The 23,966-nt window shown below is 36.3% G+C and overlaps 1 protein-coding gene across 5 annotated transcripts in view; it reads right to left on the bottom strand.

The window, feature by feature from the left end:
* The window catches only part of LOC116574179 (phospholipid-transporting ATPase IB), a 595,210-nt gene that overhangs the window by 171,112 nt on the left and 400,132 nt on the right, over positions 1 to 23,966 (bottom strand). The window lies entirely within an intron of this gene.

Genomic DNA, 23,966 nt, shown 5'->3' with positions numbered 1-23,966 from the left:
AAAAACAACTGCGGAGCAAAATACCAGGGAATAAAAATATTTTAGAAAAGGAGGCATCAGACAGGCATAATTAGTAGAAGATGTGGAGCAGTAAGACTGTACTAGGAGAGGGTCGAACATCACGAGGATGGATGAAAACCTGATTTAGAAGGGAACGAATATGGAAAAATGAAATGCAAAAGGCCTCTGTCATCTGAATTCTAGGAATACACTAGGATTCCACTGATTTGAAGGTAGACTTTAAAATATCCCGTGTGAATTACAGACTCCACCTAAGTGGTAAAAATCATGACAGACTGAATCTGTTACTAGAGTTAAACTACAATGGCAACACAGAACAGCCACCCCACAATAATAAGAGTTGAGATCAAGTCTACTACTGAAATTTTTCCGAGTCAGATTTTTCCAAACCAGTTTCTTGAAGCCAGGTTCCTTACATGCACAACTGTACTGAGTGTGATACCCAGGACAAAGGACTCACCAAGCCCCAGTGGGATCAAATGAAATACACCACAATTCAATTGACAGATGAAGTTTTCTTAAGAACAGCTCTCATTATCTCATCCTCTGTTTCAAAAAGCTACTATGAAGTCTCTTAAACCTAAGATAAGCTTGCCGACCTTGCTGATCTTCAAAAATCCTTCCACACACCAATTCACTCATAAATCCAACTGTCACCCAAGAGGTCCCCAAGAGGTGTGGCTGTTCCCAGTCAAAAAATATTGATGGGGGACTAAAAATCAGAAGTTTGTGCTGTGTTTTGCACATCAAATATTTTTTTACAACACCTGTTCAAATATTAGCTGTCCCTAAAACAACATTTCCAATCGCCCTGCTTTCTAACTACTGGCGGCCTTGACAATCAATACTTCAGCCAAAGTGCAATGAGAGCCTGGATCCACATCTGACTCAAGCATATTTGTCAATTGTTTTAAGAATTATAACCTTATTTCCTCAAGACTGTGTTATACTTTCATATTCTCCCATTCGAACAAATGAGCAAACACTGATAAATATCTAGTAAACACTTAACTCTTTTATTGTTTAATTCAGTTAATTTGTCATCTTTTGTTGAAGGTAGTGATATTTCTACAGCTCTCCCCCCTTCCCTACATCAACTGAAAACAGCAAAAATAATTGAAAACAGCAAAAATAATGGAAAATAGAAAATAGCTATTTTCAATGAAACTATGGAATAGCCCTTATTAAAATACAGATGGCACAGAATGAAAATAATAAAAGCAACAAGACTAGGTCAAACAAGGGGGACTGCCAATAGCAGACCAATCCTACAGAGTAAAAAGTTTTGCAGGAAATATGGGAAACTATCCAAGAAACAGCTGAATCAACTCTTATTTAAAGGGTGAAATCTAGAAGCAGGGACAAGTCATGGCTGAAGTCCCTTGCCCCATTCAGCACGGCAAGCAAACTGAGGTTCTAGGGGCAATGTACACACAAACGCGGTTTCTCCCCAGGGAGCAACGAGGAGGATGGCAGGATAACATAGGGAGAATGAATGGCCGTCAACTGGGCAGACTCTGATCAAGGGAACCTGAAAAGAAAGAAATGCAAACTCATCTGGTAGAAAACCCGTAACATACAGACATTCAGTGTGAGACACATGGAGCTTCAACCCACCGACGGAGAAGAAATGGCAGTGAGGGAGGTGCTTACTGCTGCCCAGTTACAGGGGACTAGTGTGGAAGAGGCAGAACATTTGATGACAAATTGTTCTGAGACAACTTTGCAGCCCCTCTTCCTTACACATCATCAGAAAATAATAAGGAAAACACTATACACACACACACACACACACACACGTGTATGAAATAATATAATAGTAAAATAAATGAAAATAATATGAAATAATCTTTACAGAAAGAACCAGGTCACAAGGTAGGAGAATATCTTGAATACTCTTGACAGCGCAAGAGGAGCTCAAGAAAGTGTGGCTTTTCAATGAAATAAGAGCTAGAATAAGATGCCTAAGATATCAAAGAAGGAAACAAACAAGAAAAAGTCAATGTTGCAGATGAAAGGCACATAAAGGGGGATAGCTCCCAGAACTGGTACTGCCGACACAGCACTTAGGGATAGGAAGGGAGGGCTTGGGAAAAAATATGTCAAACAAAGCACAAAAGGTTAATATTCATTTTAAGAGAAACTGAGCCTCTCAAAGATAACCAAAATATTCCCCCCAAAAGGTGTACATTAAAAAAAAAAAAAAGAATAAGTAGAATAGAAAAAAAGTGTTCAAAGATATAATAAAAGAAAAATTCTGAAATATTCTAATACCTTTCTCAGACAATAGGGAGAGAACCATTTGTCCCCAGAAGACAAAGCCATATTATGGTGTGCCTGGGTGGCTCAGTGGGTTAAGCCTCTGCCTTCGGCTCAGGTCATGATCTCAGGGTCCTGGAATCGAGTCCCGCATCTGGCTCTCTGCTAGGCAGGGAGCCTGCTTCCTCCTCTCTCTCTCTCTGCCTACCTCTCTGCCTACTTGTTATCTCTGTCAAAAAAATAAAATCTTTAAAAAAAATACAGATAAAGATTAACACCTTCCAGTATCCTGATATGTGAATTAATGAGTTAAAATTTTATAAGACTGCTACTTTAATACATTCTGGCAGAAAAAGCAGCTAACCTACAAGGGGAAAGATCAACTGGCTTCACATTTCTCCCCAGCAGTATACAATATCAGAGGCCAGAGAGAATATTACAAGGCCTTAGGGAAGTAATGCAGGACAAGAATTTCAACAAAAGACAGAAACCAAGGAAACATTAAGAGCTAAAAACATGACAGAAAATGTGATGATGGAAGTAATAGTGTGTCTGTTATATAATACAGAAAATTGTAAATGTTCAGTGGCTTAAAAAAAGCAAAATATATGTTATATATAGAGAAATCATGTGAAGCCACCATGAAAAAGAAACACTATTTGAATAAGATCAAATTCATAATCCTGACTTACAAAGGCCTACAGACCAGGTCCTTGCCTATTGTCCAGACAGCACCACTTCTCCTTCACTGTGTTACAACAGCCCTCTCTTGGTTCTTTGCAAGCACCAAGTATGGATCTTGCTTTATTATTTTGCACCCAAATATGACGCAATTTTGTCAACAGCATGATATTTAGAAAAAATTGTGTGGTATTTTGGTCTCACTCCATATACTCAAATGAATTATAGATGGCTTGAATAGTTAAACATAAAAAACCAAGCTCATAGCAATAGAAGAAAATGCGGGGGAAAAGCACTTTTGTATGTAAAACTCTGTAGACTTTAAAAACAGAAATTGTACCAAAAGAGGGCTAAATTTGAAACAACTCATTTCTATAGAGAAAAACATTAAAAATGTTGAAAGAAAATAAATAGTACACACATACTTGTGACAACTAAGATGACAAGGACTAATTTCCTTAATATATAAAGAGTTCCTACAAATGAGAAAGAAAATGTCTAATAAGCTATTAGGGAAATAGGCAAAGAATATATGCAGTGTAATCACAGGGGTTAAAAAAACCAACTTATAAATATAGGAAGTCTCACTTTTTATGAAATACACGCGCACAGGGGTATCATGAGCAAAGACTTAATGTTTCATAACCTGGGGAAATGGCTGCCTCCTACCCAGATATTAGTGTAGCACTGTCCACAAATACCTTTAATGTACTTTTCCTTTGGCCTAGTGATTCCATTTTTAGGGAATACTCTAAATGATATAGTTACAATCACACAGTATTCAACATGAAAAAACAAGAACGTTTAACATGGTGTTCAAAAGGATAAAAAAATTAGGACCCATATGTACACAGATAGCTAGTTAAATGAATTATGGTTCATCCGTAACAAAGCAATACTGTGCAGACATTAAAAAGAATAATATAAAACTGTGTTGTAATACAAACGTCTCACAGATATATTAAAATGAAAAATATCAAGGTATATTCTTGAATGGTCATGACTGTGCAGAATAGATCCATATACTTTTGCATGGTAACTTTCTGCAAAACATGTAAGAAACTTAACATTCATTATCTTTACGCAGAAGCGTTAAGAGGTGGTAGGGAGTCTCATACCTCTTGCACCATTTTGAAATTTTCAAAACGTGTTCATGTTTTATTTACATAAATATTTCAAGCAGTATGTCTCCACTAGAATTGATTTTTCCTCTGAGGACACTAACAATGTCTGGAGACCTTTGTGAGGGCACTACTGGCATCTTGCTCATAAAGGCCAAAGATTTGGCTACATATCCTACAATGCCCAGGGCAGCTTCCTACAACAGAGAATTATCTGGTCCAAAATGTCAATCAATATGGCCACTACTGGGTGAAAAATAAATTTATTAGGTCAACCTGATAAAACTTAGAAATCTTGGCATAACAGATGCTTATTTTAAGTGAAAGAATGATATGTGACAGATTGCACAAAGGCAGGCTCCCATTTGTGTTTACAGGCTGGGGGTTAGGAAAGCTTCACTTCTTTTTGAGTAACTCCTCCTTGGCCTGACCTCATACACAGAACCACAGGCTCTAGTCTTTAGAGGTCATGGTAGCATTGGATGTAAACCCAGAATTTCAGAAATTTAGATCCTTCTACCAGAAACATAGTCTTATAAATCGTTAGTGAGAAATTATTCTAAAGACTGAGTGAATTTCACATAACTAAGACACTCCCATTATGGAAAATATATAATAGGGGGAAAAAAATCCCAAGAAATCAACCATTTCTTTCCCAGCATTAACCTTTGCTCCAAGCAATCCTGAACCATGTAAAATATTTTAATCTTTACTTCAGATTAACATCCTTGATTAGCTGCATGTTGGGATACTTCCTCTCAGCAGCCAGTGCTCTGATCCTGTCCCAGTTGGCGCTGGCTTGGCCACATGTCTCTTTAAAGGTTTCTGATATGTTTGTACTAATTTTTATCAGTTGCAGGTGGTGCTGTGGCATTTTGAAAAGTATAAACAAGCTCGTTCTCAACATTTTCCAGTTCAATTTCAATCTTCATTCACGTGATCCATCATTAGACGATCAGACCTGTTTATTTCATTGGAAATATTTGTGGAGAAAAACAAAATTCAAACCCAAATAAATGAAACAAACAAACGAAAAAAATCCACCTCCTAATTTCAAAATCCACAAGCTGGTTTTCTCTTACATTGTAAACACTCACACTTGATTTCATCTTGGCAAGAGTTACATAGGTGAAATGGAAAAAGTATGAGGACACACTGTATTTTTAAATAATTTATACAAACATACTTAGTTGCTGCTTCATTTATTCATGAGACAGATACACAATGGTTCCCTGACACACTACAAAATCAGACCCTCTCACTAGGTAGTCATATACAAATGTTAATTCATATACAAAAGAGAAAGCACTGCCCAATTCCTAAACACAAATGTCCTTTTTGGTGGCCCACATGCCCCAAGCATTACACCCACCACACAAGCCCTCAATACAGACAGACGCCCTGTTCCTCCACTGATGGAGTTACTCGGACCATCGCTTACTTAGAGCCACTGCATTTTACTCTTCTGTATTAATATGGAGAAAGACTCCTCTGCCTTTACTTTCTTGTTAACTAGGAATGCTATTAAATGAATACAGTCAAAGCGGAGGGAGCCAAGTTCTGCCTGGCCGGCCTCAGACTTGGTGAGTTGGTGGGAAGACCTGCCAAGCACTGATGGCTTGCCAAGCTCCTGGGGTTTTTGGTCCTCAAATGCAGTCCTGTTATGAGCAAACTGACTCAAACTTATTAAATGGCTTTTCCTTCTTGGAAAAAGATCCTTCTTTGCTTTAACTGCTGCCTCACTGCCAAAAACGCAGTAACCGTCTTGGCTAATTGCACAGACTCCTGTCTAGAGGTCCTGGCCACATTGCACAATCTCAGCGGGCTGTACCTGCTGCCACTCCGCTTCTCAACTAACAGCCGGCATACTTAGATGATTGACTCATTTGGGAGAGGGAGGACCTGTTCCTCGATTGACTCTGTTCTTCCAAGATCCAGGCTAGAGGACTGAGGTGGGAAAGTACCCTACGGGGAATAATTAAATAAATTAGCCATATGGTTTCTTGCTAAAGTGGCAATAACATCATGATCTACTGATTTGCACGTCAGGGCTGAGCTGATTAACTGGCATTACAGATACCTGTTTAAAAGTCAAAGTGCTACAGTCTTTCTGGAATTTGATCTGGCCATGTGTATTAGGAAAAAATAAGAACATACTTCATCTAAAAGGCCCATTTTAAGAAATCCATTCTCATAAATAAAAGCACCTGTATGTAAAAATCTACCTTGTTTTTCAGTATGGGTAATCGTGTAAAACTAAAATAAAGGCAAGCAGAAAGCATAGGGGGGAAAAAACCCTAAAGTTCTTTATTGGGGGGGTCAACATAGCAAGTCTGTAAAAGTGTAAGCACTTATCTTTTGAAACGTTAAATCTACAGGAATGTAAAGAAAGAAATGGATGCTAAAAAAATAGTACTAGATTGATAAAAGAAAAAACAAAATAAATAGGTAAGTTGGTAGACCAGGTCTACAGGTAGACCTGGTAGACAGGTAGGTAGGTAGACAGGAAATCAAGGGGAAAAAAAATCAGGGATGCTATTCTAGAGCAAAGGGTTGTCAGAAATAATAGTGATAGTAATAATAATAGTAGTAGTAGTAACAGCAAGATACTCTAAAAAGTCAAGTGTCTTCAGTCCAATAAATTATGGGATCGAGTGGTCAGCATAAAATAGTGACTACTATAATAAATGGGCAGGGCTTTGGTTCTAAAATCTCTGGAGAGTTTCCTCTGAGCTGGTCCCTGACAGGTATGACATTGGCAGCAAACACCACATACTTACAAAACCAGTAAGGACTTCTTAAGGCAAGCAGACAAAAAGTTATGGAGCAATGTGTAAAGGAGCCACTTTTTTAAAAATTAATTTTTTTTAAAGTAAATTCCACACCCAGCATGGGGCTTGAACTCACAACCATGAGATCAAGAGTCGCAGGCTCTACCGACTGAGCGGATATATAGAACCCATTTTATTTTCCCTGTAAAACCACAAGAAAAACATCATACATTTACATGTATTTGTATGAGTGCACAGAAAAGTAGCCTAGCTAACCTGTTCCTATGATTACCTGGACAGGAATGGAGGCAGATAAGGAGAAATTATTTTTCTTTATATATCCCTATCATTATTATAACACATCAGTGTTACGTTAAAGAATCACATAGAAGAAAAGGCCTTGTTATTCTCTATCACTGCATCAGGCTCATTGCTCTGTTAGCTTGTCACACTGATAATTTTTCTTGCACTGCTTGCTGCCTGTCTACCCCACAGTGTGTAAGATCAATGCGGCTGGGGATGATAAAGATTCTGCTCACTCTTACACACTCAGAATCTAGTGCAGTCCAGGTGCTCGATAAATGAATACATGCAGAATATTAGCATTTAACATTAAAGAGGGAAGGTCACTCAAATGGAGCACAAGACAGATGATGGATTTGGCCAAACACATTTCATCCTAGTTTGAGCACTTAATTGCTACATGAGTACAGGCAACTTTCTTAATACCCTAGTTTCATTTTTTTTTTTTTTAATGAAGAAATGGAAAGAAAGCCACACACTGCAGAATGGTCATCTTGGTATTTCTGATGCTGATAAAAGCTAACTTATGCCCCATGCCAAGAATCTTGGCAACATTCCAAATGAATATCTCATTTAAATCTCATAGGAATTTAATAAGGAGGCATTGTCCCCATTTCACAAAATGAGGAAATCGGGGCACAGGGAAGATCAAAGACGTTGTGGCTGATGCCAAATAGGTCGCTGTTAACATCAGACCCTATGTAACAAGTGATTTTTTAAAACAACATTGAAGTTAAGGTGATTCAGAATCGAATCATTTATGGCTATTAATTTACAACACTGATGTTTTAAGATTGTAATGTGAACAAAATACTTCACAAATATAAGCACATAAGCAGATCAAAAAATTAAAGAAAGTGACCCAAACCTTAAGCCTCTCATGCCATGTAAGAAAACTAAAGGATCTCTTTTACATTAGAGTATAAAGTGTTTTTGAAAAACAGGCGGCCCAAATGTCCCCCATTTTGCATAATAAAATGCAGTCACTCTGGTTCGACATATTTTCCTGCAATTCTGCAATTCTGCAATTCTGTGATCTAAAATATTACAATCTTTTGCTAGTATAGTAGCAGAAAAATAATTTCTCCTTATCTGCCTCCAAGCTAGCAGACAATCAAAAAGCAAACCTCTAGCCTTTCCTTATCTAAATTCTTTGAATAAAAAGACAACACAAATACTAATGTGACAATCTAAGTCTTATTAATGGGAAGTAGAGTTTCAAAAATAAAAGAAATTTTTCATAAAAATAAATGTAGCATAAGATATGAACCTACACATTTCTTACTTTCTTTTCCACTAAAATCCTGAATGATACAAAGTATTAAATCTTACAGTTCAAAAACCACAAGAGTTTAAATACAAGAAAGTCTAGTAAACACTTCTAAGTTTCTTTAATTACTAATTTTTCAGTGCTACAAAATTCCCCCCCTTTCTATGAAATGACATGCTTATCTAGTAGAAGAGCATCAGGTAAATACAAAATCACAGTTCCTTCCCATAAAAGACCATAATACCGACCAGATGGTATATGCACAATTAAACTGATTTTTAATAAGGAATTCTTGGCACAATAGAATGTAATCACTCCAAATTATGTCAAGGACTACTTAAATTTTTTTATAGTTCAAGGCTTAAACTCTTCAGTCTAAATTCGGTGCTACAGTGCTAGGGAACAAAACAGCTCTGGAGACCAGTAATGGAATAATGAGCCTTTCATCTGGAGGTCATTGGTTAGGATCTGGGATCGTTCATTAATGACACAGTTGTTTCCAAACTGTGGTGTTAGAACAACGGTGGGGGGTTTATTATAGAAGGAGTAGCAGAAATATGTATAAGAGCATTTCATTTCTGGACAAAACCTATGGCAAGTGTTCAAAAACATGTGTTTTATAACCAACAGAGTAATGGACCTAACATACTGACGATAAGATTTAGTGCCTGCCTCCACAGGCCTGGGTCATAAGAAGGCAGATTTTTGATGCTGTTTCTCCATCCCCATCAGCCACCTGATGCCTGTAGACTGAGTAAGGTGTGACATTTTCTTATTTACTTGTTCTGGAAAGTGGGGAAAAGGTCTGCCTTCTGTCTCAGAGGAGAATTAGGAGGAAATAATCATATGTATTTTTAAAAATTCAGTTACTGAACTATTTATTAGATCCTGCTTCAAATTATGCTCTGTGGTATGCATCTGAGTTACAAAGATGAAGCATATACCGTCCTTGTCCTTAAAGAATTCAGTCTGGTTGAAGACAGGTTTGGAATGAATCAGAGGTATGAAAAAGTTCTTTAGGAACACAGTAGAGGGAGAAATGGGTTCTCTCTATAGGATTCACCACAGCTTTTTCAAAGGGGGTGGGTCCTTGGAATAGTAGATTCCACTAATCAATTTGGTGGTGGTGTGTGGGGTGGGGGGAGAATGGGCATTACAGGTAGGGGAACAACGTGTACATAATTGCAGCAGATGTGGATTTCCAGGTGGCTAGAACAAAGAAAATGAAGTGAGAGGAGAGGGTTGGGTCCAGACTGTGAAGGACACTGGACAGGTGCTCTTCAAACATGTGAACACCTATGTGTGTATTGCCTAAATGTAGCTCCAAATCTGAACAACTCTCTCAATAGATTTTTATTTATTTAACTTATTGTGGCAAAATATGCGTAACTTAAAATTTACCATTTTAATCATTTTTAAGTGTAAACTTCAGTGGTATTAAGCATATTCACACTCTTGTAAAACCATCACCACTATCTCTAGAATTTTTTCATCATCCCAAATTAAAACTGTTCCTATAAAGAGCTCCCCATTTTCCCTCCCTCTTTCCTCTGGTAATCATTCTTCTACTTTCCTGTTTCTATGAACGTAACTATTCTAGTCATTTTGTGTAAGTGAAATTTTGCAGTATTTGTCCTTTTGTGTCTGCTTTGTATCTCTCAACATAATGTTTTCAAGACTCATTCACATTGTAGCAATCATTAGAGTTTCATTCCTTTTTAAGGTCACATAATATTTCATTGAACATGTAGACCACATTTGCTTAGCTATTCATCCCATTGATAGCTACTTGGATTGCTTCCATCTTCAGGCTACTGTAAATAATGTACTTATGAACCCTGGTGTTCAAGTATTTGTTTGAGTTCTTGTTTTCAATTTTTTGGGGTACATATCCAGAGGTAGAACTGCTGTACTACAAGGCAGTTCTATGGTTAAGTTTTTGAGGACCTTCCACTGTGGCTGTACCCTTTTAGTTTCCCACCTGCAAGGCACAAATATTCAATTTCTCTACATCCTCACCAACATCTGTTATTTTCTTTTTCTTTCTTTCTTCCTCCCTCCCTCCCTCCCTCTTTCTTTCCCTTTCTTTCTTTCTTCCTTCCTTCCTTCCTTCCTTCCTTCCTCCCTTCCTTCCTTCCAAATAGTAGACATCCTACTGGGTATGGACTGGCATGTCATTGTGGTTCTGATTTGCATTTCCTTAATAGATAGGAGTGTTGAGCATCCTTTCATTTGCTTCTTGGCCATTTGTATACCTTCTTTGGAAAAGTGCCTATTCAAGTCCTTTACTGATTTTTGAACTGGGTATTCTTATTGTTGAGTTGTTGGAGTTCTTTATATATACTAGATATTAATCCCTTATCAGATACATGATTTACAAATATTTTCTCCCATGCTGTGAGCTGTCTTTTCACTCTATTGGTAGTATTTTTTGATGCACAAAAATTTTAATTTTGAAGAAGTCTAATTCATCGGTATTTTCTTTCTTTTTTTTTTTTTTAAGATTTTATTTATTTATTTATTTATTTGACAGATCACAAGTAGGCAGAGAGGCAGGCAGAGAGAGAGAGAGAGAGAGAGAGAGGAGGAAGCAGGCTCCCTGCTGAGCAGAGAGCCCGACACAGGGCTCGATCTGGGACCATGACCTGAGCCAAAGGCAGAGGCTTTAACCCACTGAGCCACCCAGGTGTCCCTCATCAGTATTTTCTTTTGTTCCTGTGCTTTTGGTGCTGCATTCAAGAAATCATTGCCAAATCCAATGTCATGCTTCCCCTCTCTGTTTTCTTCTAAGAGTTTTACAGTTTTAACTCTCATATTTAAGTCTTTGATCCACTTTGAGTTAATGTTCCTATATGGTATAAGGTAAGGGTCTGATTTTCTTTTGCGTGTGGAATAGCCAGTTTTCCCAGCACCATTTGTTGAACAGACAATCCTTTCCTCATTAAAAGGTTTTGGCATCCGAGTCAAATATCATTTGGCCATATGTGTAAAGGTTTATTTCTGGGCTCTTTATCCCATTGCTCTATGTGTCTATCTTTATGCCATTACCACACTATTCTGATTACTGTAGCTTTGTAGCAAGGTATGAAATCAGGAAGTGTGATTCCTCCAACTTTGTCCTTCCTTTTCAAGATTGTTTTGGCTATCTGAAGTCCCTTTAGATTCTATAAGAATTTTAGGATAGTTTTTTTACTTCTGCAAAAACTGTCATTAGGATTTGACAGAGATTGCACTGACTCTGCACAGTGCTTTGGTCCCAATACATTTTTAAGGTAATGTAATTTTTAAAAATTATGATAAAGGCTAGTAGCTGCAAAGGATATAATTTCTGGCATAATGTAAATATTGACATTTTAAAATAAATTTCAACATTCTTTTAATGTATCCAATGGATTCTAAGTACAAGTGGATGCCCATTATTACCCATTTAAGAAAGCCACGAACAAATACCTAACAGTCAGAAAGTTTACATCACTCTTTTTGTTTTGAACTTGTTTTCCATTACATTTGACTCAGATATGATTTAACTTTAATTTAATGTATTTCTGTTGGAAAGTCTTATACTGATTACCCTATCATATTGGACAAGAATAGAGATTAAAATTAATTTTCTTTTAATTTCTTCTGGCTGTATAACTCTAGGTGCTTAGAAGTTCTTTTGGATTCAGTTCTCATTACAATTACTTGTAGTACACAATTGATCAAAAATATACATTTTAATAATCACTAACATATAAAATTTTGTCAAAAATATATATTTTAATGAGACAGATGGAGCCAAGTACTCTCTCTGCCTATGAGTTCATGTAACTGTGGAAGAATATCACCTATTGCTGGACTGAGAAAGGGTTCAGCATCATTTCTATTCTATAGATTTAAGTCTTGAGAAATCTAATTCACATAATAAATGAGAGTATAAGGTTTTATTAGAGCAATATCTATCAATATGTTGCATCTCTGAGCCATCTGCCAAAAAAATAAACAAACAAAACAAACAAACAAAAAACAACAACCAAACACAATACAGTGTTCTAATACTGAAGTTATTGGAAATAATCTACCTGCTGACATTTTTATTAGGTCCTTTTTAAAGTTTTCTGAGAGCAGAGAAACAAAACACATTGACTTGCAAAAGATTTGTTAACTACTTACCAGAATAATTTACTTTCTTAACTTCTAGGAAGTATACCTAAAGGCTACGTCAAGAATTTTCAAGTAACTTAATATTCCTGTTGTGTTTTCATTTAGATATACATTTTTTGACCTAATACAAACAAAAAATTTGGGGGAAAATAAACATATTTTTCATTTTTAATACACTATTGCTATTGCATTATTGTTTGATAACAGTTTCCTCTTATCACACAGGGCTACTTTACATAGCATTCTCTTTGATGAGGTCCTCTGAGTGTATGACATTGTCATCCTTTATCACATGCCCGAAGTAGTCTTCCAAACCTTAAAGCTGGAGATTTAGCTGATTCAAGCTTTGGAAGATTTCGGCCAAAGGAATCCCAACTGGCAATCCTAATCTAACTGGCAATCTCTGACTTTATTCTTTTAACTGATTGATAGGTGAAATCAGAAAAAATTCTGGCTTTAATTTTCAATTAAAATATACATGCTAATATTCATATCTCCACGATGACTGTGTCACTCTTGAGCTTCCATGCACAGATACAGATCAATGGGATGAACAGAGCCTTGCCATGAATATGGTATCTACATGAAATATGGAACAGTTGCCTTCTGTGTTTCTCACTGAGAGTCTCTCTGGACAGTTCCTCAGGAGCCATGTGTCACTGACCACTGTGTGGGACAGAAGAGGTAGGGTTTTATTTTTTCAATAAATGCTGTCTCCTTGGTTTGTATCTGACATCTTTTTGTACCATGGAGCATGCCCCATAGTGAGATTCAGAAGAGGTGAAATGTATGCTTTTCTTCCATAAGGTAGGAAATGTTGACTTATGGAGAGGGAGGTGGGGAGGGAGAGTGCCCTGGAAGTGATCTCTGAGAATGGACTCCCATGGAAGTCTTCATATGCTCTCAGGAGTACCTTCTGCTCTAGGACATGCTTTCTCAGGGCAACTAGGAGGCTGGGCAATTGCATTAAGGCAGGAATGTGGCACAAGCCATTCACCTTTCTGGACGTTTACCTAGTAGAAAAGTATAGGAGGCAGACTGGAAAGTTAATAAGGGAAGTAATCACCATTGGGAAACAGTCTTAGAGAGAGATTCTGAGAGGTCCTGTTTGATGGAATTGTAATGGAATGGCAGCTACAGAGGATTCTGAGGGACCCCTGATGGGAGACTGGAGTCACAACTGTAATCATGAGTAGAGGTGAAGCTTGGTGATGGGAGGGCATTAGATGAACCCATTTGGAGGGCACATGAAATGTGCAGTACCTGTGGGCTCTCCAGGAAGAAATTCAAAGTATAAGGCAAGTTTTAGATAAGACAAATGTATGCAACATTAGTAAACAGACAATAATCACATCAACAGAAACAGAAGTCATTCATTGAGGGAACCCATGCCAAAAATGACAGAAGAAAGCAACATTTTTAGGTCAGAGGCAAAGAAAAGGGACTTTGCATTAAATTTTATAAATTTAAATTTTGCATTAAATTTTATAAATTTACTTAAAGATTATCGTTCATTTACTTTAACTCTAAGTAAATATTTATTCATGGGCCAGGCATGTTGGGAAGTCCTACCCAGAGACTTCTACTTACACAGCCACCTCTGGAACAATCACCGAGAGAGGCTACAGGAAAGGAGGTTACAGACAAGATCGAGCTAGTCTGACAACCCTGTCTGTCCCTTCAGAGCAAAACTATATGACATAATAAAAGCTAAAACCATGCCATACTTTGTAAAAGCACTCACTCACTTGGTCCTTTTTCCTAGATGTTACATGGAATGTTTCTGGCCATGAACTCCAGCTCTTAGAAATGGCAGCATCGCCAAAGGCCCCAGATTGAGAGCTGCTTCAGTAAATTTAGCTGTATAATCCCTGAATGAATTAAAATGGGAGACAATGCCAGAAGCAACACTCCTCTCCATTAGCACTACCATTCTGTCCCAGGCCTTACAAAGTTGCCAATATAATGCAGAATGATGTTGGTCAATTAAACTTAGAGGTTAATATGGAAAACCATCCTTGAACACTTATTCCTTTTCTCCCCCCTTTTCTGTGCTCTCAGCTTTTATTTTCAGAATGAACATGTAATATTTCCTTAATAAATCATAGCATGTAAGCTACTAGAGTGGCTATTTTATTGCCTTACACCCAATTATGGCATTATTAATATTTAGAACAGAACATTATTTATTTAATATAATTTTAAGATATTAATATAGCTAACTTGTCCATTTTAAGTGTGTATATTTATGATTTCAGAATAACAGTTTAACAACTAGCAGAAATATATTTTCTGTCTTGCCAAAAGGCCTAGAATACTAATATAGACAGAGCACCAGTAGTTGCTGAAGGCACTAATTACTTCATGGTACATATTTTACGAGGAGTTAAATTCTCAAAATATCGTTGCCTGCTGCAGATACTTGTCAATCTTAGACTTCCACTAAATAAGCTAATACATAATTTAACCTGAATGTTATATACAACACAATTAATTATTAACCTCTGGGGAAAATTCCAGAATTCATTCCAGAGAAGGTCCTCTTAGTTATCCTAGTCTGTATGAACGTATATAGTATTAATGATGTGTTCTTTATACTTGGATGGTATAAAACTATTTCTCACAACAGAATCTGAAGAAGCAGGCACAGTGCCTGCCATTGTCTAGGTGTGCTAAAAAGTTTGCTATTATTTTAATGAATTTTTTGGAAATTCTTCCATAAGAAGAAAAGTAAATTTGATAAACAATGGGAAAGTTGTCACTGGCCAAATTACTATAAGTACACATCAATTTTATTAAAACTGAAGAGTATTAACTATTCAGTATTTCAATGTTTGCATTATTAGTTGAATGTTAAAAACATGTAAATAAGAAAAGAGCTAATTACAGAAAGACTAAAAGCATTTGTTGGAGTATCTAAGAACTTTCTAAAATGAAACCCAGATAAAATGGAGATAAATATAGGGGAAAAAGAGAACTTCAAATCAATTTTTTAATATCCTCAGGGGAGTCTAAGAAGATATTACACCCACAGGCAAAGATTAGAATCCATAAAAGTAGGGAGAAAAAAAATAAAATAAAGGACTTGTAAATTAGAAAGAAAAAAGAAAAATTAAAAAAATCCCCAAAGCCTCAATAATGAGTGGCTAGAGGTAAGTCAAGGAATCTCCAAGAGGGCAAAAGAGTTAAATCACAGAAAATATAAGGAGACTGGGAGATAAATCCAGAAGTTTCAATACATGATTTAGCTGTAGAAAGACAAAAATGCAGAAAATAAAAAAGGAGGATATTACAAAACTATATATATATATAAGAAAATTTTCCAGTGTCTAGGTTATAAAGGCACATAAAAGAAAGGACACACACACACACACAGCTTTGTAAATTTTGGAACACTAAACAAAGACAAAAATATTCTGGAGTATAAATACAAAGGATTAAGAATCAGAATTGCATTGAGCTTCTCTTCAGCCAGCCAGAGGAGGCTAAAGGATAGAGAGCATTCAGAGAGGAAAAAAAAGAATTTCAGCCTAGAATTTTATACCCAGCCAATCTACCTATCATATATAATCATAGAATAAAGTATATAATATATAAGTATATATTATATATGTAAAAATATATAAAAACATATAAATATATAATAAATATATAATCCTAGAATAAAGATATCCAATGTCTCAAATATACTGAAGGACCCACTGTAACACTTCAAGGACCCACTGATGTATGTGCTTCAGGAGTATGAGTGAAGAAGTCAAGAATAATGACAACAAGGAACCCAGGAGGCAAATTTCAGCAGCAGGAAGAAAACCTAGAGAATAAGCAGTCCAGGGACAGAGGCTTAATAGGGGAGGGGGAGGTGGACAGGAAGTTTAAGAAAATACATAACATAATGGAACTTCTGAAGAGTATTAAAAGTATGTGAAATTCAGTTAGGGCAAGAGACAAAAAGAAAGGCTTTTTGAAACTACAGGAAAAATGGATACCTGAGTAAAAAAGGAAAAATAATCATAACATACTTTTGGCTCTTCAGTGAACATTATTTGCATATTGTTAAAAAGGTTAACATAGATGCCTGAATTAAAATAATAGCTGTACCTATATTGGAAAGGAGTAGGAATGAGGTCAGACAGTAATGTATGGGAGAGAAATCCTTACCCACCAAAATAGGAAGTTGAAAGATAGTTTGAAATAGAGAAATCAACACATAGCATAAGGTACATTACTTACAGATAAGCAGATAGCTTCCAGAAGAAACATTTTCTTTTGGGATTATGACTAGAGGTACAAGTAGGGGTAAGGAATATATTTTTAATGGTATGAAATTATACCCATACACATGAGGTATGTGTATTACCTTGTGTTTTTGTATATGTATCACACATACGCACACATGCACGTGCAAACACACACACACACACACACACACACACACACACACACACAATGCTTCCTGGTCCTAGGACTTTTAAATAAACTACATATTTTGTTTTGATTAAAAAATTTAATGTAATTGACTGTGTTTCCCAAACATTTTATCAAATTATTGACTATCTGGTCCTGGTTTTATTTCTGCACTGACATTTGGATTATATTTCTGTTTTTCTGTTGCCAAAGTTATGCCACTGTTACTGGTCTGTATTTCACTGCCAAATGCCTTCCACACACTAATTATCAATTTAAAATCATGTTATTACATCCCACTCAGCATAGCTTATATAATTAAGAGGGAAAAAAAACAGGAAAAGAGCTGCCTCTTAATTAAGATGACAGAGTCTTTTAATATAGTATGGATATTTTTTTCTTCTAGGGGAGGCAAATGGCAAAAATTTTGTATAATTCCTTAGTAAATTCATCCCTTAAGATCCTTAATTATAATATTGTGCACAAAATTTATAGGACAAGCCGAAAACAAAATGATGGAATAAAATACAAACATGATCATAATTCTATCCTTTAATATTTGCTTTCCAAAGACTTGGCAAAATTCATCAACAATTTAATGGTATTAATATACCATAATCACTTCAATAATTGTTTTAAAAAAATCAGATGTTCAACCCATGAAGCAAATGACCTGTTTGCAATTCTGTAATTGAAGGTTCAACCTGGCTTCTCCTGTCACATATGCATTACCCTGTACCTCTCATTGAACCTCTCATTCATGCCCCTGTATTTGAGGTTTCTGGAAATTTACTTAGTATTATGAAGTCACATATTATGGCTGCCCAGAAAACGGATTCGTGAATCAGAGATATCAGCATTTTAAAGCTGGTTAATTGATTCAACTTATTTTATTGAATGCTTCCTAGAGATACAGGTGTTTAAAAAAAGACCAACAGTGTTTTCTGGCTTCCAGTAAATTTTTAGACTGGGACTGCGCCCAACAGAATGTACCACTAATTTTGTTATCTGGAATGTGATAAATGCTATTAAGGACAGTTAAGGCTGCTAAGGACCTGAAACAAAACTTCCTTGAGGAAAGACCATGTGAGCTGAGGTTTGAGAGATAGTTGGTAGTCAGCTGCAAGGATCAATAGGGAGGGTCAGGGCTCTCCATTCATATGGCAGTTTTTAACTTGCTATCTAAAGAAATAGAATCTCCTGTAAGTTAATTAGCAATAAGATAAAAAATAGGCATAAATTCAGAAACAACAGGAAGCCTCATTCAGAGAAAGTGCTTTTCTTTTTCTTTTTTTTTTTAGTAAATTTTTTCTTTAAAGGTTTTATTTATTTATTTGACAGAGAGAGAGAGAGACAGAGATCACAAGCAGGCAGAGAGGCAGACAGAGGCAGAGAGAGAAAAAGGGTCCCCGCTGAGCAAGGAGCCTGATGCGGGGCTCAATCCCAGGACCCTGATCATGACCTGAGCTGAAGGCAGCGGCTTAACCCACTGAGCCACCCAGGCGCCCTGAGAAAGTGCTTTTCTTATACTAGTCATGGCTGAATGAAGGTCACAGCCTATAGGCATGGAACAAAAGCAGTTACAATTACTTTTCTGGGATTCAAAGCCCAGTGAAAAAAAACAACCAAAGAAAATGAAAACAACTTTTTCCTTTACTGCATTCAAATGGTTGAAGATGCCATTAAGTGGACTCCACCTTGAAAGTGAGTTTAAACAGCCCACTCTTGGCAATCTACTAATTATGCCTCTACACATATGCACATACTCTCAGATTCTCCAGGGTTTTGATTCTGGTTACAACTCACTACTGAGTGATCATTTACTGGACACATATTTATGGGGCACCACTGTGTACTAAGCTCTACTCCAGATACTGGAGATTTAGGGAGAAAGATAGAAATATCCTTGCCTCTAAGACAATTATGGACCCCTGGGGGACACAGGTAATGCAGAAGTAAACCTACAAATTAGAACATCAGAGCTATAAAAAAAATAAGCAGGTGATATGAGCTGGAGGTGAGAACGACCAGCCTTTCACAGGGGGAGGGAAGGGCTCAGACAGAAAGAAGAGTGTGGTCTATTCACATAACAGTAAAGAGGGCACTTGGGCTAAAGATGAGTAAGTAACCAGAAGAATGGTACAAACAGGTCAGATCACATGGGAAGGGGAGAGCGGGGGACAAGAACAGGTTCTGAGAAGAAAGAATCAATAGCTGTCTTCTGGTCATGTCAGGTTTAAGAAGGCAAAGTGATGTAAATTTTAAATAGGTGATGGGGATTAAGGTGGGCACTTGTGATGAGCACTGAGTGTCCATACGGAAGAGCTGTATCACTATATTTTATACCTGAAACTAGTATTTTACTGTATGTTAACTAGAATTTAAATTAAAAAAAGAAAAGTATTTTAAAATAAGAAACTTCATTTTAAAAAGCAGTATTCTGCTGCCTAATAACTTTAAAAGTTAAGTGCAGTATAGTTAATATACAGTATTATATTACTTTCAGGTGTACAATACAGTGATTCAACAATTCTATACATTGCTCAGTACTCATCATGGTAAGTTGTACACTTAATCCCCTTTATCTATTTCATCCACCCCCTCCCCCCTGTAATCATCACTTTGTTCTCTATAGTTAAGAGTCTGGTTTTTTGTCTCTTTCACTATCTAATACTTTCAAAGCTATTATTATTTCATATACAAGCAAAATCATTGTTAAAATCTGATAATTTACAATGTAGCATATGAATATTCACTGGAACCATAAATTTTTAAAATATTACATGTTTTTCATGCCTCATTCTTACCTAGGACACAATCCTTTCTTCTGAGATTTCAATTCCTTAGATCTCTTTCAACTTTTTGGAAAATTTCTGGGCTCTCTGAAAATATGGATTCCCAGGTTGGGTCTCAAGATATCTCTTTGTTTATAAGGACACAGAGGTTTCTAAAAGTTAAATCATGGGAATTAAAGTATAGATATCTGAAGGATTTTTTTAAAAAAAAATTGAAGTAGAAATATACTTTAAATAGATATTTCAGGTATTAAAGAAAGCCTTTTGGGAGCAAAGAAACCAGTTTGAACTTGGGTTCAAAAAAGGTTTATGTTTTGTTCAGAATGTTCTTTTCTTGCTCTTAAATTAGGTAACTTGTGATTCAAAGTCTTCATGGAAGTATTTATAAAAGTGCACTCATGTGCACAGCTGGTGTGGAGCCTCAGGACTGCACTCCGTAAATCAGTGGCTTACAGTAGAAACAGGGACAACAAAATACAAAATATTAAAGGGAAGTTTAACCTTTATCCCTTCCCCTACGCCATGTATGCAAAGTGACTTTAGGGGTCCTGCTGCTTTACCCATTCCCTCTGTCTTCTGTCTTCTGCAGTATATAGGAAAAGAAATGAGCAGTGTGAGTCTTTTTTTTTTTTTTTTTCTTAAAGGAAAGAATAACAACTGTAAAGGAATTAAATGGTCTAAGTCTTGCTCAAGGGAAATATGGCAAAACATTTACAGTGAGAGGTAATAGATACTTTTCCATTCTCTGTTTTCCACAAGGAATTATTAATGTGATTAAGTTAATTGTCTATTTGTTTTCAAAGAAATTTCAGTTTAAACATATAGATCAATAGAATAGAACTGAGAGTCCAGAAATAAATCATCTTATGTTCAATTGGTTTTCAACAAGAGTACCAAGACACTCAACGACGGAAAGAACAGTCTTTTCAGTAAATAATGCTAATGCAACTGAATGTCTACAAAAAAAATAAAAAATAAAAATAAAAAAAGCCGTTGGACACTTACCTTACACCATATACAAAAACTAACCCCAAATCGACAATAGTTCTAAATTTAAGAGCTAAACCTACAGAACATCTAGGAGAAAACATAGGAATACATTTTTGTGATCTCAGGTTAGATAACAGTTTTTAGATAGGACACCAAAAACATAAAAGACAAAAGAAAAAATTGGATGACATGAAAATTAGAAACTAAGCTTCAAAGGATACCATCAAGAAGGTAAAAAGACACCTCACAAATAGGAAGAAATATTTAAAAATCACATAGCTGGTAAGGGATTTGTATTCCGAATACATAAAGAACCCTTACAACTCAAGAATAAAAAAAAAACAAAAAACAAAAAAAACAAATAATCCAATTGGCAAAGGAAAAAAAGGGCAAAGGATCTAAATAGCATACAGAAGGGCAACAAGCACATGCTCAACATTAGTCCTTAGAAAAATGAAAACCCAAACCACTGTGAGGTACCACTTCACACCCACCAGGCTGGCTATAACCCAAAAGAAGGATAGTAAGTGTTGGTGATGGTGTAGAGAACTTGGAACCTCTGTCCATTGCTGGTAGAATGTAAAATAGTACAGCTAATTTGGAAAACAATTTGGCAGTTCCTCAAAAAGTTAAGCAAAGAGTTACTTCATATATGATTCAGCAATTCCATTCCTAGGTATATACTAAGAGAACTAAACACATAGCTCCATATAAAAACTTGTATATGAGTGTTCATAGCAGTATTACTCATAATGTACAAAAAGTGGAAACATCCCAAATATCTATCAATGGACAGATGGATCAAAAAAATGTGGTAGATCCATACAACAGGGTAATTACTAATACATGCTACAACATGAATGAACTCTTGAAAACTTATGCTAAGTGAAAGAAGCCAGACACAAATGCAAGATACTACACGATTCCATGTATATGAAATGTCTGGAATAGACAAGTTCATAGAGACAGAAAGTAGATTAGAGATTGTGAGACATTTGGTGGCAGTGCTGGTGGGGTTTAGGGGTGATTAGTGACTGTTAATAGGTATGGGGTGTCCTTTTGCAATGATAAAAGAGTTCTGGAATTATATAGTGGTCGTAGTTGCACAAGTCTGTGAATGTATGAAAACGCCTCAGTTGTATACTTTTAAAGGGCAAATTTTAAAATATGATTATATTTCAAACTACAACTGTCTACCAGACATCTCATTGGAGCAGCCCAAATTTTGCATAGCTGCAGTGATATAGAAGGAGAAATACAAGCTTTTCCCGAGAGAAGACTCCTGTAATAGTCCTGATTCTGCCCCTAAATAGCTACGTGACTTCAGGCAATCTACAGAACCATTCTCTGTGCCACTCTCCTCTGAGACAGGAATGGCTTGGGCCTGATAGTTTCAATAGGATCTTTTCAATTAAAAATGATGTCTCTCTGCAGCATATTGAGATCACTTTCCTGTGGGAGACTTCAAATGTAAATGCTTCAAAACTTCATCTTAAACATGCTCTTGTTGGCTCAACATCTCAAACACCAAGTCATTGTCAGATGGGTTGAACTCCTACCTTATTAAAGACATAGAGATGATACAACTTTAATCTCCCCATCTAGTTTCTTTGTAACAGCAAGTCTCTGATGGCAGGCACAGTAAGCCACCTTATATACTTTTCTATCTCATCCATTTTCCAATTCCTTCCAGTTTCTGGGCTACTTCTTAATAATCAAGTTCTTGGGTCCATTTCTATCTTTTTCTACCATTTTGAATGTCCAGCCTCTACCAAAATTTTGGCTTTTTAGCATCTTCCTGAAATAAAATTACTTCCAGAGATTTTTAATTAATTAGTTAGGTTTTTAATGACATTTATCAAATTACACTTAAAAAATTTTTTTTGTTTTTTTATTGTTTTTATTTTTAAAAGGATTTATTAATTTGTCAGAGAGAGGGGAAGAGAGTGAGAGCATGAACAGGGGAAGCAGGAGGCAGAGGGAGAAGCAGGTTCCCTGCTGAGCAAGGACTCTGGGATCATGACCTAAGCTGAAGGCAGATTGATCATTTACCGGCTGAGCCACCCAGACGTCCCAACTTAAACTTTAAAAAAATATATTTAGATAGGTTTTCCTTCTTTCTCAATACAACCAATGATTTAACATATATTCTTTATGCATATTTCATTGTGTTTTGGGCTTAGTATTATTATTGCAGGACTTTGTAACTTTATTAGCTTTTTTTAAAACTTAATTTCATTTTAATTCCAGTATAGTTAACATACAATGTTATATTAGTTTCAGCTGTATAATATAGTAACTCGATAATCCCATACATTGCTCAGAGATCGTGGGAAATGTATCCTTAAATTCCTTCACCTATTCACCCATACTTTTTTCCACAGTGGCTGCACCAGTTTGAATACCCACTATAGATCTTAAAAAATAAGAATTGTTCCTCAACTCTCTAAAAGGAAAGCTGTTTTCTTCCTAAAAGGAACCTATACTTGCAGCTTTCATTTCCAGATCAACCGAGTCCTAACCTCCACAACCCAAATATAACTAGGATAGTATTAAAACTACCTTCTCCTATCAGTTCCTTCCTACCTAATTATCATATTTTAAAAGTCATTTTAAGTCCTCATGTCCTTTACCTCTTTAGGACATCAGTACTGACTTCTCAGGGTCATCTCCTTCTTGGTTACTGCGCTGTGCTGCGATACTTGCACACTTCTAATTTTTTTTAGTGTTATTCCTTTCTGGTCTTCACTATTACCTTCTTATAAGGCAGACCCCCACCAACATGGGAACATCACAAGGCTGGATGCTTGGCCTTCATGTCTTTTCTTTAGTCATTCCCTGCTAGAGCTCAACTACTCCCAAAGACTCCCAAATCCCTCTATATTGATGGCCTTCAAACTGTGTTTCTGACGTCGATCCTTCACCACTGTCAGGCTGCTGACTGTCTTCATGTATCACTGCAGTTTTAAAAAATAATTAATAGGCCTAATGGTGTAGAAAAACTGAGATTACAGAAAAACTACAGAAAAAATGAGCAGGAAGCACGCAAGTCCCATATAACCCACACACACCCAACACAGTTTCTCTTATTGTCCTCTGTCAGTGTAGTCCATCTGTTGGAATTGATGAGCCAATACTGATAATAGAATTATCAATTAAAGTCCATGGTTTAAACTAGGGAACATTCTTTGTATTATATAGTTCT

The sequence above is a fragment of the Mustela erminea genome, chromosome 15 (genome assembly GCF_009829155.1).
Source record: "Mustela erminea isolate mMusErm1 chromosome 15, mMusErm1.Pri, whole genome shotgun sequence".
Lineage (NCBI taxonomy): Eukaryota > Metazoa > Chordata > Mammalia > Carnivora > Mustelidae > Mustela > Mustela erminea.
The sequence above is the reverse complement of the archived record's forward strand: the minus strand, read 5'-3'. Positions and strand labels throughout refer to the sequence as shown.